The sequence below is a fragment of the Somniosus microcephalus genome, chromosome 23, assembly GCF_052327205.1.
Source record: "Somniosus microcephalus isolate GS21.2 chromosome 23, FLI_Smic_1.0, whole genome shotgun sequence".
NCBI lineage: Eukaryota > Metazoa > Chordata > Chondrichthyes > Squaliformes > Somniosidae > Somniosus > Somniosus microcephalus.
The window spans coordinates 30,495,060-30,511,124 of NC_141009.1; the positions used below are offsets into that span (position 1 = coordinate 30,495,060).

At 43.5% G+C, this 16,065-nt stretch overlaps 1 protein-coding gene across 1 annotated transcript in view; it reads right to left on the minus strand.

Annotated features, from left to right (window-relative positions):
• The window catches only part of LOC147101779 (keratin, type I cytoskeletal 18), a 119,239-nt gene extending 104,046 nt beyond the window's left edge, over positions 1–15,193 (minus strand). Inside the window, exon 1 of the mRNA XM_085965714.1 lies at positions 15,005–15,193. The gene's annotated coding sequence lies outside the window, so the exon portion shown is untranslated. The remainder of the gene's footprint in view (positions 1–15,004) is intronic.
• Between the last annotated feature and the right edge of the window lie 872 nt (positions 15,194–16,065).

Sequence of the window (16,065 nt, forward strand, 5' to 3'; positions counted from 1 at the left end):
CAGAAGAATGAGAGGCGATCTTATTGAAACATATAAGATTGTGAAGGGGTTGGATCGGGTGGATGCGGGGAGGATGTTCCCGATGATGGGTGAAACTAGAACTAGGGGGCATAGTCTTAGAATAAGGGGCTGCTCTTTCAAAACTGAGATGAGGAGGAACTACTTCACTCAGAGGGTGGTAGGTCCATGGAATATGCTGCCCCAAAAAGCTGTAGAAGCTACATCATTACATAAATTTAAAACAGAAATAGACAGTTTCCTAGAAGTAAAGGGAATTAAGGGTTCCGGGGAGCGGGCAGGAATTTGGACATGAGTCTAGGTTCGGATCGGTCATGGCCCTGTGGGTAGCGGAGCAGGCCCAGGGGCCGTGTAGCCTGATCCTGCTCCTATTTCGTGTGTCTAATTCTGTTAGATTCAGGAGATGGTTCTGTGATAGTGGATTGGCGGTTAGGATCAGGTCAGCCATGATCTTATTGAATGGCGGAGCAGGCTCGAGGGGCTGATTGGCCTACTCCTGCTCCTATTTCTTATGTTCTTATGTTCTTAAAACAAGACGAGATGGTGATAGGACTAGTGGAGACAAAAGACAGCTCTGGATTAGGTGAGAAATGCGCTGACAGAATGGGAGACAGCTGCCATGTGGGAGAGAGAAAAAAGAGGAAGGGGGGGGGGGAGGGAAAAACCAAAACAAAGGTGTGGATAAAAAATATAAGTAAAAATGTAATAGGGGCCGAGGTTATGATCTGAAATTGTTGAACTCGATATTGAATCCGGAAGGCTGTTAAGTGCCTAATCGGAAGATGAGGTGCTGTTCCTCATGATAGTTACTTATGTGAGAGGTGTGCTATGGAGACAATAATTTAGATGGTTACTGTTTTAACAAGGAAGCCACAAACAAAAGGCTTTTTTTTCCACTGGTGCAAACAGTAATTATATCATTCTACCTGTGCCCAGATATGGAAGAAAGTGTTTACAGCAACACCTATATCTGCAATACATGCATGATAAGATTTTAGTAGAAGGCTGAAGCCTGTCAAGTTAAACTACCAGCAACAGTAACCTAAAGTAACTCTGTGCAATGCTCTATATACAATTGACTTTGAAGTGAGATTTTCATCTTCAACACACTTCGGCATGTTCAATAGCTGTTTAATGGCTTGGCTGGTGAGAGAAGCAGCCCCATGTGCTGAGATGATGGGGATTCACAGTTCTTTGCCCCTATCTTTACCCAAGATGGGTTGTGCCTCAACAATCCAAGTTTACTGTTAAACCTGACCAGAATCATTGCTTAGCTGCAGGCTCAGATAGTACCTATATATGCAAGTACACTTTGCCACTGTCTGGAAAGTGTAGTCGTGGTTTGACCTACAGTGGGTGAGTTTGAATGTTCAAACCTGCCTAGTTATGGTTGGTTTCATTAGGTCAGCTTGCAAACCAAGCTCCCCTATGTTCCATCTCTAACTTTTTCCAGCTCTGACGAAAGGTCATCGACCTGAAACGTTAACTCTCTCTCTCTCTCCATAGATGCTGCCTGACCTGCTGAGTATTTCCAGCATTTTCTCTTTTTATCCCCTATGTTAAAGCTGGATTCACGTATGTTGTGAAAAAGCAAGATTCTCTGTTGTCTAAGAAATCCAAGACTTAGCTAACAATAAAGGTCAGAGAGGATACAACGCTTTACTTGTCTTATTGGCTTTGACATCACAGTTCCTGAGGTATGAATGTCATTTCAGCTTGCTGATAGTGGTGAGAAGGCCAAGCTGATAATGAAGAATCCCAGCCCCATGTGTTGCGGAGGAGGCATCTGAAAAATGTAGTCAATTTTGTTGTCCTGAGGGGTGGGCATGTTTGGGCTCTAGCTTGATCTTTCTATGAAGAATGTGTTCTCATCTTACATTGGTTATTCTGTAGTGGAATTGTATTATTAATCTTAGACTAATTCTTCATGAAAATTAACAAAAACTTTAATAAAAAATAAGCATGCTTCAGCACCTAGCAGGTCATTGCAACCTTCTCACTTCAATCAATATGAAATACAATCGCGGGCTTGAAACCACACCAGCAACGTTACGTTATGTTTGTTTATCATGTGCTGTGATGTGAATATAAACATAGCTAATCAAATATAATTGCAGCAATTAATCATTCACAAGCCGACAGATCCAATGGTAAATTTACTGCAGTGCTTGTTTCCAAACATTGGAGTGAGGTTTTCCTTCTGACTTAAAAAAAATCTTCACGGCCCTTACTCTTCTGAACACAGTAACGTGCTGTAGGTCACGCTGGAATTGTTCCTGAATGTTTCTGCATCATCAGATAACTTTCTCAGGCTTTCTGTTTGTTTTTATCCTTGTTACTGGTGAGATGTGCTGAACAAAATGGATACTTACCTTTAAAAGAAATTACGGAATAAACTTTCAACACATTCAGTTTTTCGCACAATGTCACAACCATTGCTGTATTGTACCGACGTTCCAACTTTCCTTAAGGATTTAGGAATACAACATTGTGGGAAACAAACTAGAAGGATTCTTTACAACTGATTGGCAGTCAATAACCAGTGACACAGAAGAACTTTCAGCCCTACCAGTAGCAATGTCTGGACATTCCGTGAATGAAAACGCTGCTGTTCACACTAATGTTATTCAGTTTCTGGAAGTGCTCAGAGCCTTGTGCGTGTGTTCATGTGTGGGCCTATTACTTCCTCACAAGCCCTGGCAAAACCAGTGAAGCTCATGTTTTGTTTGTTGTTACTGGATAATGGAAACTGATATCGCAAACTACTCCACTGACTAATGCATCAGTTGCCTGACTGGCAGGTACACCCTAGACTTGTCACCTAATTGGCATTTGAAAAGGTACAAGTGGCATAAAAAAGAAAAGACAGAATTGAGCTTGACTATTACGAAGTACAGACTGTGCCAAGCTGTGAGTAATGGGATCTTTTAGATTCTCAGGTCATTGACTACACAGCTGAGAGATATCTGCACAAGATCCAAGCCTTTAACTGGCCCAGAAATATAACTCTGGATGGGAATACCCGCTCAGGGTAAACACGCCTCCTCCGCCTGTTGTACAGGACATGGGGGAATCATTATCTACTGTCATTCTGAAGGAAACTTGCTGTCCTCTTGCTTTACGGTCTCATATCACTTATAGATGTTTCAGGTGTTTCCCGTGTCATAAGACACATTTATGTAAGTCTGTGATTTACAGGAAAAATTGATCCTGAAGGTCGCAAATGGAGAGGCGATTGTCTGGTTTCTCCCAACACGCCACCAGATCTCGGGGGGGGGGGGGGGGAACATTGCATTTCATTTTCCTCCAAGGCTTGAAAAGCAGCACAAGTTCCAACAGACAGTAGTTGTTTGAAATACTGCTCCTGGCACAGTTGGGATTCCTGTGCCTCATTGCTGGTGCAAACCGTACTAGTGGAGCCAGGCCTCGGTTTGTCCAGAGGTATTCCACTCCAGGTCATTTGAATAGTTATACATTGCTGCATCCTGCAGCTTTCCCCTTGTGCAGGGTGCATGGCCAATGGAGCAAGTGGAATTTCTGGCCATCAGCTCCAAATTAAAGGGATATGTGCACTTAAAGGTAAGTACCTGCATGTGGGTACAAATATTTATTTCAGCTTTTCTCGAGCTTCAAAATCAATTTGAGATGTTTGAGAATCTTGGCCAAGGTGGAGGTGGGGTGTGGGAGGAGGGGTACCAGATGGAGAAGTGTTAAACAGAAATTAAGTGAAACAAAACCCACGAGAGGATCAAACCTGATTCTGTGGGCAAGTAAAGGAATAGCTGGAGGGCGTGGATAGGTGGGCGTGTAGTTACATGAGGTGGGTGTGAGGGAGGATTGTTTGCCTTACAGGAAGGCAAAACCCTGTCTTGGCTGCAGGTGGCAAGCACGCTCAGTGCTGTCTACACTAGCTGTGGGACCTGGAACGCTTGGAGAATAAGACAGAACATGCAAAGGAATCTAGCAAGGAGACAGCTTGATCGGGTGGATGCAGTGAGGATGTTTCCACTGATGGGTGAGACTAGAACTAGGGGGCATAATCTAAGAATAAGGGGCTGCCCTTTCAAAACTGAGATGAGGAGAAACTTCTTCACTCAGAGGGTAGTAAATCTATGGAATTTGCTACCCCAGAGAGCTGCAGAAGCTGCAACATTAAATACATTTAAAATGGAGATAGACAGTTTCCTAGCAGATAAGGGAATTAGGGGTTACGGGGAGAGGGCAGGGAAGTGGATGTGAGTCTAGATTCGGATCAGCCATGATCCTATTGAATGGCGGAGCAGGCCCGAGGGGCCGTATGGCCTACTCCTGCTCCTACTTCTTATGTTCTTATGTTGTGTTAACAGTACCATGTATCTGGTGGACAGCCCAAGGACTGCTTCCTGCAAAGTGTTGCCTATTGGACCTGTGCACCTCAGCCATGCCAAGCCCTCACATAGAAACATTGAAAAATAGGAGAAGGAGTAGGCCATTCGGCCCTTCGAGCCTGCTACACCATTCAATATGATCATGGCTGATCCTCTACCTCAATACCATATTCCCGCTCTCGCCGCATACCCCTTGATGCCTTTTGCGTCTAGAAATCTATCTATCTCCTTCTTAAATATATCCAGTGACTTGGCCTCCACAGCCTTCTGTAGTAGGGAATTCCACAGGTTCACCACCCTCTGAGTGAAGAAATTTCTCCTCATCTCAGACCTAAACGTCCTATCCCGTATCCTGAGACTGTTACCCTTCGTTCTAGACCCCACAACCAGGGGAAACATCCTGCCTGCATCCAGTCTGTCTAGCCCTGTCAGAAATTTTATATGTTTCAATGAGATCCTCTCTCATTCTTCTAAACTCTAGTGAATACAGGCCTAATCGACCCAATCTCTCCTCATACGACAGTCCTGCCATCCCAGGAATCAGTCTGGTGAACCTTCGCTGCACTCCCTCTATGGCAAGTATTGTTGAGGCTGCCGCGGAACACGAATGGAGGCCGAACCGATCTGAGGAACACATGGCTTTTATTACATTCTCTTGAGAGATGGCTGCCCCAGCTCCTCTCTCTGCTAAACCCAAAAACAGAATGAGGGCGACACCCGCGCTTTTGAGTACACACTGAGGGCGACGCCCGCTCCTTTGTCATGCCTTAAAGGCAGCATGCTTCTTAAAGGCAAGGTGCCCGATTTATTGTCCACGGATGGAAAAGTGGATTGCGCCCGTTTAGGTGGCGATCCGCCACAGTATATCCTTTCTTAGGTAAGGAGACCAAAACTGCACACAGTACTCCAGGTGTGGTCTCACCAAAGCCCTGTTTAACTGTAGTAAGGCATCCTTGCCCCTGTACTCAAATCCTCTTGCAATGAAGGCCAACATACCATTTGCCTTCCTAACTGCTTGCTGCACCTGCATGTTTGCTTTCAGTGACTGGTGTACAAGGACACCCAGGTCCCTTTGTACATCACCATTTCCCAATCTATCACTATTTATATAATACTCTGCATTTCTGTTTTTCCTACCAAAGTGGATAACTTCACACTTATCCACGTTATACTGCATCTGCCATGTATTTGCCCACTCACTCAACTTGTCTAAATCGCCTCGAAGCCTCTTTGCACCCTCCTCACAACCCCACCTAATGTCGTGTCGTCAGCAAACTTGGAAATATTACATTTGGTTCCCTCATCCAAATCATTGATATATACAGGAAACTTTCAATTAACTGGCCACTAAATAACCATAAATGTCGGTTAACCGGCAAAATTCAGGAGTCAGTTCAGATAACTTTTTTTACTTTTAGTTACTTTTTTTTACTCATTTCTGGCTGTGCAAGCGTCTAACTGAAGCTGTTGCTAAGCTACAGAGATGCTTGCAAGCTGTGCTGATTGTTTTGAAGCTGTTGCTAAGCAACAGGGTTTGTTGCTTTAGACGGAGCGCTGAGCTCAGTATCTTTTAACTATAGCACTCGATTCTCCGGCATTGTTGATAGACCGACACCAGCTCGGTCCCGTCTGTGCCAGATACCAGAAAGTTTCCTGTATTGTGAATAGCTGGGGCCCAAGCACTGATCCCTGCGGCACCCCACTAGTCACCGCCTGCCACCCCAAGAAAGACCCATTTATTCCTACTCTCTGTTTCCTGTCTGTTAACCAATTTTCAATCCATGCCAGTATATTAACCTCAATTCCATGTGCTTTAATTTTGCACATTAACCTCTTATGTGGGACTTTATCAAAGGTCTTCTGAAATTCAAATACACCACATTCACTGGTTCTCCCTTATCTATTCTACCAGTTACATCCTCAAAAAACTCCAGTAGGTTTGTCAAACACGATTTCCCTTACATAAATCCATGTTGGCTTTGTCTAATCCCGTTGATATTTTCTAAGTGTCCTGTTATCACATCCTTTATAATAGACTCTAGCATATTCCCTACTACTGATGTTAGGCTAACCGGTCTGTAGTTCCCTGTTTTCTCTCTCTCTCCTTTTTTAAATAGTGGGGTTACATTTGCCACCCTCCAATCTGCAGGAACTGTTCCATAATCTATAGAATTTTGGAAGATGACAACTACTATTTCCATGGCTACCTCTGCGATGCAGATTATCAGGCCCATGGGATTTATCCGCTTTCAGTCCCATTAATTTCTCCAGCACTATTTTTTTACTAATACTAATTTCCTTTAATTCCTCCTTATCACTAGACCCTGGTTCCTTAGCATTTCTGGGAAGTTATTTGTGTCCTCTACCGTGAAGACAGAACCAAAGTATTTGTTTAATTGCTTTGCCATTTCCTTGTTCCCCATTATAAATTCTCCCGTTTCTGACTGTAAGGGACCTACATTTGTCTTCACTAATCTTTTTCTTTTTACATACTTGTAGAAGCTTTTACAGTCTGCTTTTATGTTCCTTGCAAGTTTACTCTCATACTCTATTTTTCCCCTCTTAATCAATCTCTTGGTCCTTTTTTCCTGAATTCTAAACTGCTCCCAATCCTCAGGCTTGCTACTTTTTCTGGCAACATTACAGCTTGTTCTTTGCATCTCATTATACCCAAATCTCAGGAGGGCGTATTTTCAAGTTGCAGTATCAAATTGTAAACCTCGTCTCAGCGTCCCAAGTACCAATGAGGGGAGCAGTCAGAGTAATTTCAGATCAACCTAGCTGCATGATAAACAAGCACTTATTGACATCCAGGTTGGCATGCAGGTTGCCCACTGGTGTGGCACCATGCTCTTTTCATTCTTGAATCGGGCGCATGCATAGACTCGCCATGACAATGGCCCAGAAATTCGGGTCTCCACGGGTGAGTATGCACGGGGTACTCACCCGTAAGCCCAATGGAAGTGCCGGTTTCCTGCATGCACTGCGCATGCGCGGGAAACCGGCACTTCTGTTCCCCTGAACGCAGGGGTTCAAAGTTCGAACGCGTGCGCGGGAGAGGCTGCGCGTGCGCATCGAACTTACGTCTTTTTTACAGGTTTTCCTGGGAGGGTAAGTCTGCAGAAGTTACACATTTAAAAAGCAGGCGTAAGGCCTGCTTTTTACAAGGTAAGTGGTGAATTAATTAAAATTAAAACATTTTTTCCACAGGTTTATTATTTTTAAATACTTTAAAGAAAGGTAAGTTTATTTTTAGACCCATTAGAAAATAAAATTATTTTTTTCAAAAATTTAAATTATTGTTTAAAATAGTTATTTCATGTAATTTATAGTTTATTTTAAAAATGTGAAGTTTAAAAAAAAATTATTTGAAGATTTAATGATGTTTTGGGGCCCGTAGTATTTCTAAGTTTGACAGCTCTTCCTGTCAAACTTATGAATGGAGCATTCCCTGCTCCGATTGGCTCCCCATGGCCCACGTGATCCCAGGGGACGCATCGAACTAACTGCGTCCCTGGGATATGCAAGCACTGCGCGCCGGCTGTTGGAGGAGGCCCAGGATCGGAATCCCACGGGGGTCCACAGCTCAACGGCCAGCGCGCAAGGTAAGTGCAGGTCGGGGGCTTACACTCGCGGGAAGCCCCTGACCCGAATTTCTGGGCCAATGTCACACTCTGCATGTGCAATGCATTTGCATTGTGATGTCAAAACATACCAAGATGCACAGAACATCTAATGGAATAAAATGAGTTATGTTATGATGTCATCACAATGATGCTGTGTATATGATGAGGTTATGCCTTAACGTGATAGGGTCAAAAGAAATTCTATTGGTGCTGGTGCAGTGCGTTTAGTGGCCAGAGTTAGACCGGCAGCAGATGCCAAGATCCAAAGAAAAACAGAGGCCTTCTTGGCTGCCAGGTTAACAAAATCCAGCAGCCTTACCTCATCTGATCATCAGCTGTGGGAGACCGGTGTTGTGGGATCTAGCAGTTGAAGATCAGTAGAATATTAGTGGAGAATTTTGCTTGAAGAAAGATATAACAGCAGGTTCACAACAGCATCATTTATTATCATGTAGAATTGAGGTTGTTGTTTTTGTATCTTCGCGCTCTTCCCTTGGGGAACAGTGTGAATAGTAGAAGGATTCACAGGCTGATTAACAGTCTGACAGGGTGGCGGTCTTATTGTTTTTGTATCTTCACGCTCTTCCCTTGGAGATTAGTGTGAATAGTAGAAGGATTCGCAGGCTGATTAACAGTCTGACAGGGTGGCGGTCTTATTGTTTTTGTATCTTCGCGCTCTTCCCTTGGGGAACAGTGTGAATAGTAGAAGGATTCACAGGCTGATTAACAGTCTGACAGGGTGGCAGTTTTATTGTTTTTGTATCTTCGCGCTCTTCCCTTGGGGAACAGTGTGAATAGTAGAAGGATTCGCAGGCTGATTAACAGTCTGACAGACCGCGATGTGAACACTCCTTCCATGGCCGTAACCATCTTTATACCAGCCAATAGGGTGGTTAGTCATATACAGCAGGAGGGTTTTGTGGGCTCCCACTACCCATGCAGTGAGCGGGGGGCCACCACACCCACCGGATGCAAGTCTCTCACTGGATATCATCCCAGAATTCAGAGCCAGAGCTCCCATCTCCACTCATGTGCTGGGATAACAGCCTAAGATTCAGGATCTATTTAATGGTCTTTACATGAACAGGAGGCACCCCCTAGTGTCCCTTGGTTGAAATAATCAAATTGTCTACCTCTTGTAGTGATCATTTACTCAGGTGTGAATTTTGTTTTAATGACAGAATTATGTGTATAATCTGGATGAAGAAAATCCATTGGCTCTTTTTCATTAGGACCTCACCAGGAAACAGTGCCAGATGCTTATTAGACATTTAAAAAATTCCCTTTTCCTGGTTTCACTTACATTTATATCATATATGTTGTCTCCTGTTGTGACTGGTGAGCTAGTCTGACCCTCAAAAACTGCTACTAATATCGCATCACCTCATGCTAGCAGAGCTCATGAATTAACATGCAGGTTCAGCAAGCAATTAGGAAAGCAAATGGTATGATAGCCTTTATTACAAAGGGTTTGGAGTATAAGAGTAAAGAAGTCTTACTGCAATTATATAGGGCCTTTGACGTAAGAAAACTACTCGGCACTTGGTCTGAGTGTTAAACAAGGCTTTAATCAACTGTTTTTCAACATGGAGATCTAGTTGTGTCCTTCACTAGTTCCTGTTAAAGAATGTCCTGAGCAAGCTGGGCCCATGCCCGAGTATTTATACTCTCCCTGGACAGCGCCACCAGCAGGCCGCCCAGTATTATTTCATAAGCCATTTCCACATGAATGACAAGATTCATGTCAGCCTTAGTGAGACCATATCTGGAATACTGTGTACAGTTTTGGTCTGCTTACCTAAGGAAGGATATACTTGCCTTAGAGGGAGTGCAACGTAGGTGCACTAGGTTGATTCCTGGGATGAGGGGATTATCCTATGAGGAGAGATTGAGTAGACTGGTCCTATATTCCCTAGAGTTTAGAAGACCGAGAGACGATCTCATTGAAATATATAAAATACTTAAGGGGTTTGACAGAGTAGATGCTGGGAAGATGTTTCCCCTGGCTTGGGAGTCTAGAACTAGGGGTCACAGTCTCAGAATAAGGGGTCAGCCATTTAGGACTGAGATGAGGAGATATTTCTTCATTCAGAGGGTTGTGAATCTTTGGAATTCTCTACCCCAGAGGGCTATGGAGGCTCAGTCATTGAGTCTATTCAAGGCAGAGATTGATAGATTTTTGGATATTAAGGGAATCAAGGGATATGGGGATAGGGCAGGAAAGTGGAGTTAAGACAGAAGATCAGCCATGATCTTATTGAATGGCAGAGCAGGCTTGAGGGGCCAAATGGCCTACTCCTGCTCCTATTTCTTATGTTCTTATATTCTTATGAGTATCCCCATCCTTTATTGCCAGAGTGTTTAAAATTATTATTTTGCATCATGTACATGTGATATCCTAGTGTTCAAATCCCTCCATGGCCTCTACCCTCCCTATCTGTAACCTCCTCCAGCCCTACAACTCACCGAAATCTCTGCGTTCCTCCAATTCTGGCCTCTTGTGCATCCCCAATTTCCATTGCTCCACCATTGGTGGCCGTGCCTTCAGCTGCCTAGGCCCTTGGCCCTGGATTTCTCTCCCTAAACATCACCATCTTTCTACCTTTCAATCCTCATTTAAGACGCTCCTTGAAACCTACCTCTTTGACCAAGCTTTTGGTCACCTGTCTTTATGTGACTCTGTATCAAATTCTGTCTGATAACGCTTCTGTGAAGCACCTTGGGATGTTTTACTACGTTAAAGGCGCTATATAAATACAAGTTGTTGTAGATATATTACTATAATGGATGACTTGAACGAGATGAGACAGCATAAACGAATTTAACTTGTAACATTGGGAAGCCCAATCCCCCTGCCCTGTATGCTGCCAGCTTACATTTTGCTGAGCTCTCTCTGTTAATTATTATGTGATATCCCATCACTTACATTTTACTAATATCTCCTTCATCAACAGAACTTGTGGTGAATTTAATAAATCACATTTTTAAGAAGAGTTTATTTTACTCTTGTTTTAGTATTTGATTTTCTCTGCTGGACTCGTCCATGAATCCACCTCTAAAATGAGAGTGTGGGTAACAACCTCTTTCACCAATGCAAGAAATGTCTGCAGGAGTCGTACTGACACCACTTCCTGTATTGTCAATTAAGACAATAGACTTTGAGATCATTAAGAAGTTAGACTGCACGTGTACGTGTGCATGGTTTGAATACTAAACTTCTAGAAGAAACTGTATCCATGAACCATAATGTTGAAACTAGTTTAACTCTAGCACACATTAACAGATTTATTGAAGTTAATCCCATTACTAAACTGTATGATAATAATGTAGTGTCATTTTGGGAGCCAACACTGCATAAAGATGAGGCTCCACAGCAACAGCACACACTCCTATGAAGACAATACCGACACATGGCTTGAGATTGGATACATCATACAGGAAACTCTCGATTTACCGGCACCTAAATAACCGGAAATCTCTGTTAACCGGCAAAATTCAGGAGTTGGTTCAGGTAAGTTTTAATTCATATTAGTGGCCATTCCTGGATCTTGTGGCCGGGTTCCTGCACCTGTTGCTAAGCAACAGGGACGCTTGGATCTTGTGGTCGGGTTCCTGCACCTGATGCTAAGCAACAGGGACGCTTGGATCTTGTGGTCGGGTTCCTGCACCTGATGCTAAGCAACAGGGACGCTTGGATCTTGTGGCTGGAGTTCCTGCACCTGTTGCTAAGCAACAGGGAAGCCTGGATTTGTTGCTGTGTACGGAGCTCTCGTACCTTTTATTATGCCTCTCTGTAATCCGGACTTTTTGATAAACCGGCACCACGCCGGATAAAAAAAAGAGTTTCCTGTAAAATATTTCAAATCATTATATCACGCAGTCTAACTTTATTTAGTTGATCACATAATCCTTCAGATATGCAGCACATTTTAATGGAGCATCTCAATTTTATTGTGTCTACACTTGATGTGTCCTCATTCTCACCAACAATCTCATTCTCATTGTCTATGGAATCATTCATACCAATTACACCAGACTTAGTGGAGGACATTCCTTGTGGCTTTATGATGATCTATGTTTTAAGTCACAGCTGGTCTCTTCTGGTATGTCACAGTACTTGTTTGTGGAGATATTTTTCATTGTTCACAGTTTTTCTCTCTACTTGATCTTTAACCGCCAGACATACTTCTTCTTGTCAGAACATTCCTTCATTCTGCCTTTTGTCTGTATCTCTTCTGGATCAGATCATTCTGCTGTGTGTTGTTCATATGTGGTAAAGTGACCCTCAGTTATAACGTCTCCTATTTTAAAAATCGACTACGTTAGCTCCTGATCTTTATTTACATCATAGTCTTTCTCTAATGCACATTTATGGAATTCCTTTTTAAGTAATCTACATTTGAAGCTCACAAACCACATTCTGGAACTGACTGTTCATCATTAATTGCCTCAGTCACGCGCAAAACTCAATCAATGCCGAGTCCACATTCTTGATATACTTTTAATATTAAAAAGGAAAAATAGATGACATTTGGGTTTAAGCAGCAAACACTTTCATAAAACCTCTCTCAATAGTCACAGTCCCCCTCCAATTATCCCCCTCCCCACAGTTTGTTAGATACCCTACCTGCTCCAATCATCCCAAGTTCACGGTACACGTTACCCTTTCCAGACTGAGTTCATAGAGGCGCACTGACCCTCCCAGTTTATGCTGATACTTTTCTTCCAACTCCCAGTTCAAGTTGGCACTCAACCTCCCCCTCCCCCTTCTCTCCCTCCATCAGAGCCACTGTGGAGCACTGACCCAAGTCCTGATGTTATTGCTTGCTGCTGTAAGCTGAACAGATTGAATACAGCTGTGTGCTGCCAGCAGAAATTCCAGCATTCCCGAGAATTCCCACCAATATTATGCAGTCGCATTCAATCACTTTGGCTTCCAGCACCAGCAGCAACAGGACTGAGATAGGAGCCCTGGAGTGGCAGTGAGGGAAAGAAGCGGGACATGACCGGGCCACCAAAACGTTGACTGTTCACTTCAAATGTGGATGGCTGGTATGTACGAGACCTTGATTGCCACACATCTCCTAGCCAGGAGCCTGACAAATGAATAACAGCATTATGTCCATCACCTACTCCCTCTGCTAGATGCATACATACAATTGCATATATAGTCAAACATTACAGGAAAGAGATGGATCTCTCATAGCTTTAGGAGTTGTGTATGAGTATTCCAGCCCTGAACCAGCTTTAGAACCCAGAGACCTTTACTTTTTATAGGGAAGGTGCTTTATCTACTGTATTATCAGAAAATCATATTACTATACTGCTTGTTCATAAAATACAATGTGTGGATTACTTTCTGTAGCTCTGTACTTCCGATGTTGGACCTCTTTTATTTAATGGCAGCTGCTATTCTGCATATCCATCGTTCTTTTTTATTAACTGTGTCCTCATCTGTGAAGTCATTTAACCGGCACTGTTACACAATGGAAACAGCAGAAGGAAACCTCCAGCTGAGTGTCAGCCAGTGGCTCAGTTGGTAGCACCCTTGCCTCGGAGTCAAAAGGTTGTGAGCGCAAAAAAAAATCTAGGTTGCCAGTGCAGTGCTGAGGGAGTCGGAGGTGCCGTCTTTCGGATGAGACGTTAAACCGAGACCCCGTCTGCTCTCTCAGGTGGATGTAAAAGATCCCATGGCACTATTTCAAAGAGGAGCAGGGGAGTTATCCCCGGTGTCCTGGCCAATATTTATCCCTCAATCAACATCACTGAAAAAACAGATTAACTGGTCATTATCACTTTGCTGTTTGTGGGAGCTTGCTGTGCACAAATTGGCTACCACATTTCCTACATTACAACAGTGACTACACTCCAAAAAGTAATTCTTTGGCTGTAACGTGCTTTGGGATGTCCGGTGGTTGTGAAAGGCGCTATATAAATGCAAGTCTCTCTTTCTCTCTTTTATGTGAGTTGATATTGTACAAGAACATGAATTTATAGGTATTTCCTTTAAGTTGCTTGGTGGTCGGAATGTAATTAAAGGCATATTAATTCCCAAACTTCATCCCTAAACATTTGACTATTTAGAATTCATCCCTGACCATCCCTCAATCTATCTAAAATTCAGCTCTGACCATCTTTAAGTCAAAAGGATCTTTTACATCCACCTGACAGGGCAGACAGGGCCTCAGTTTAATGTCTCTTCCAAAAGACAGCACCTCCAACAGTGCAGCACTCCCTCAGTACTGCACTGGAGTGTCAGCCTAGATTATGGGCTGGGTTTTGTGAATGGAGGCGGGACTGCTGCTTGTCCTGTCAATGTCCCACCTGCAGCCTCGCCTGACCATTCAGAGGGATTTTCCCCTGATTGAGCTTGTTAAGCCTGCCCTGCGGGCTCAGCAGGCCTATTAGGGAAGAAGTCACTGACAGATGTGCTATCTGTCAAGACTTCTTGAAAGAAGAAATGACAGCGTTTGACAGCTCTGTGAAGCTGTCAAACACTGACATTCTCTTTAGTGTGATGTGTCTTTGAGGTGAGGACTCATCAAACATTGCAAATTTGTAAATTTCAGATGTCTGATGGATCGGAGGGTCCCGATCCTCCGCGGCTAAAGGCTATGGAAGGAAAACAAGGTAAGTGAACACTTTTTAAAACTTATCACTCACCTTGCATACTTACCACTCCACACTTGCACCCATCACTCAATCACAATTCACAATTCAAATCGCTTTATTGGCATGATAAGTTACATCTTATGTTGCCAAAGCATCAAAATACATTTATGGTTGAGCACATAAACGCAGTTCTATTCATACAGTGTATAAACAGGTATATCCCTGAGTGTATAAATATACATTCGCATTGTTTATATATATTCATTTCTTAGTTTACTGGTTGTCCCTCTGTTCATGGCAAGCTGTAACATAGTGTGCCGCCAGTGTTACACAGCTTCTCTCCTCTCCCAGTAGGAATGGGAGTTTTTGGTTGTCACTCACCTCTACATCTTACTTCCAGGTGCCTCCGACCACCGCAGACCTCCTCCAACCCGGCGGGGTTCTCCGAGGTCGGGAAGCCTTCCGCTGTGAAGGTAAAATGGCACTAATCCTTTTTTCTGCCTGTTAACCACCTGTTAACAGGCAGTTAAAAGGATTAAATGCCTTTCCCGCCTCCAGGAGACGGGACCCGAAGCTGCACATCTTCCCGCCTCCTGGCAAATGGGCACAGAGGCGGGATGGGGGCGGGTTTGCCATCCACCTCCAATTTCTCCGAGTTTACCGGCTGTCCCGCCTCCATGCCCGCCTCCTCGGGGCTTGGAAAATCGAGCCCTGGGTTTCTGAAGTGGGACTTAAACCCACAACCTTCTGACTCGGGCCGGGCCGGGGGGGTGCTACCAACTGAGCCACGGCTGACACGAGAGTGGTGGACTTTGGTCATTCTCCCATGACCCACACTTCTGGGGACTAAAGAATGAAAAAGTGGATTCAATGTCAAAGTGCATACCACAGTATTTGATAAAAATCAATGCAGGCAATGTCAAATTCGGTGAAGCTGTTTCGACAGCTTCTAATTCTGATATTTGCCTTCAGGGGGCGCTGTAGTACCAGCATTGCTGCAGGAACTCATTCTGAGACACAAAGTCATTGTTGCAGGTTAAGAGGTTAAAAAAGCCTCGTAAAGAGAAGAATTTGTCAGAATGCTGCATTGACTGTGTTATTTTGTTTCCGATAAATACGATCATATTGTATAAAATAAAGTTTTATTATTGCGCTAAATGCATGTTTGCTACATAAAGCAGTTATAATGGGGTCATCTTGAATGCTATTGTACCTGCGACTGAAGTAATTGTTTTACAATATGATGCTGGTTTGTATTTGTTAATGTGTTACTTGGATTGGCACACTATAAAATTCACTTTAATGGGTTTCTCCAATTAAGTGCACACATTTAGCTGAGTAGAATGTGTTTGGGAATGAGCTCTGAATTAGAAATGATACTGAGCTTTACACACCAGAAGGTCACAAATGTTTAAATCAACTAACTCAGCAGGGGTGGCAGG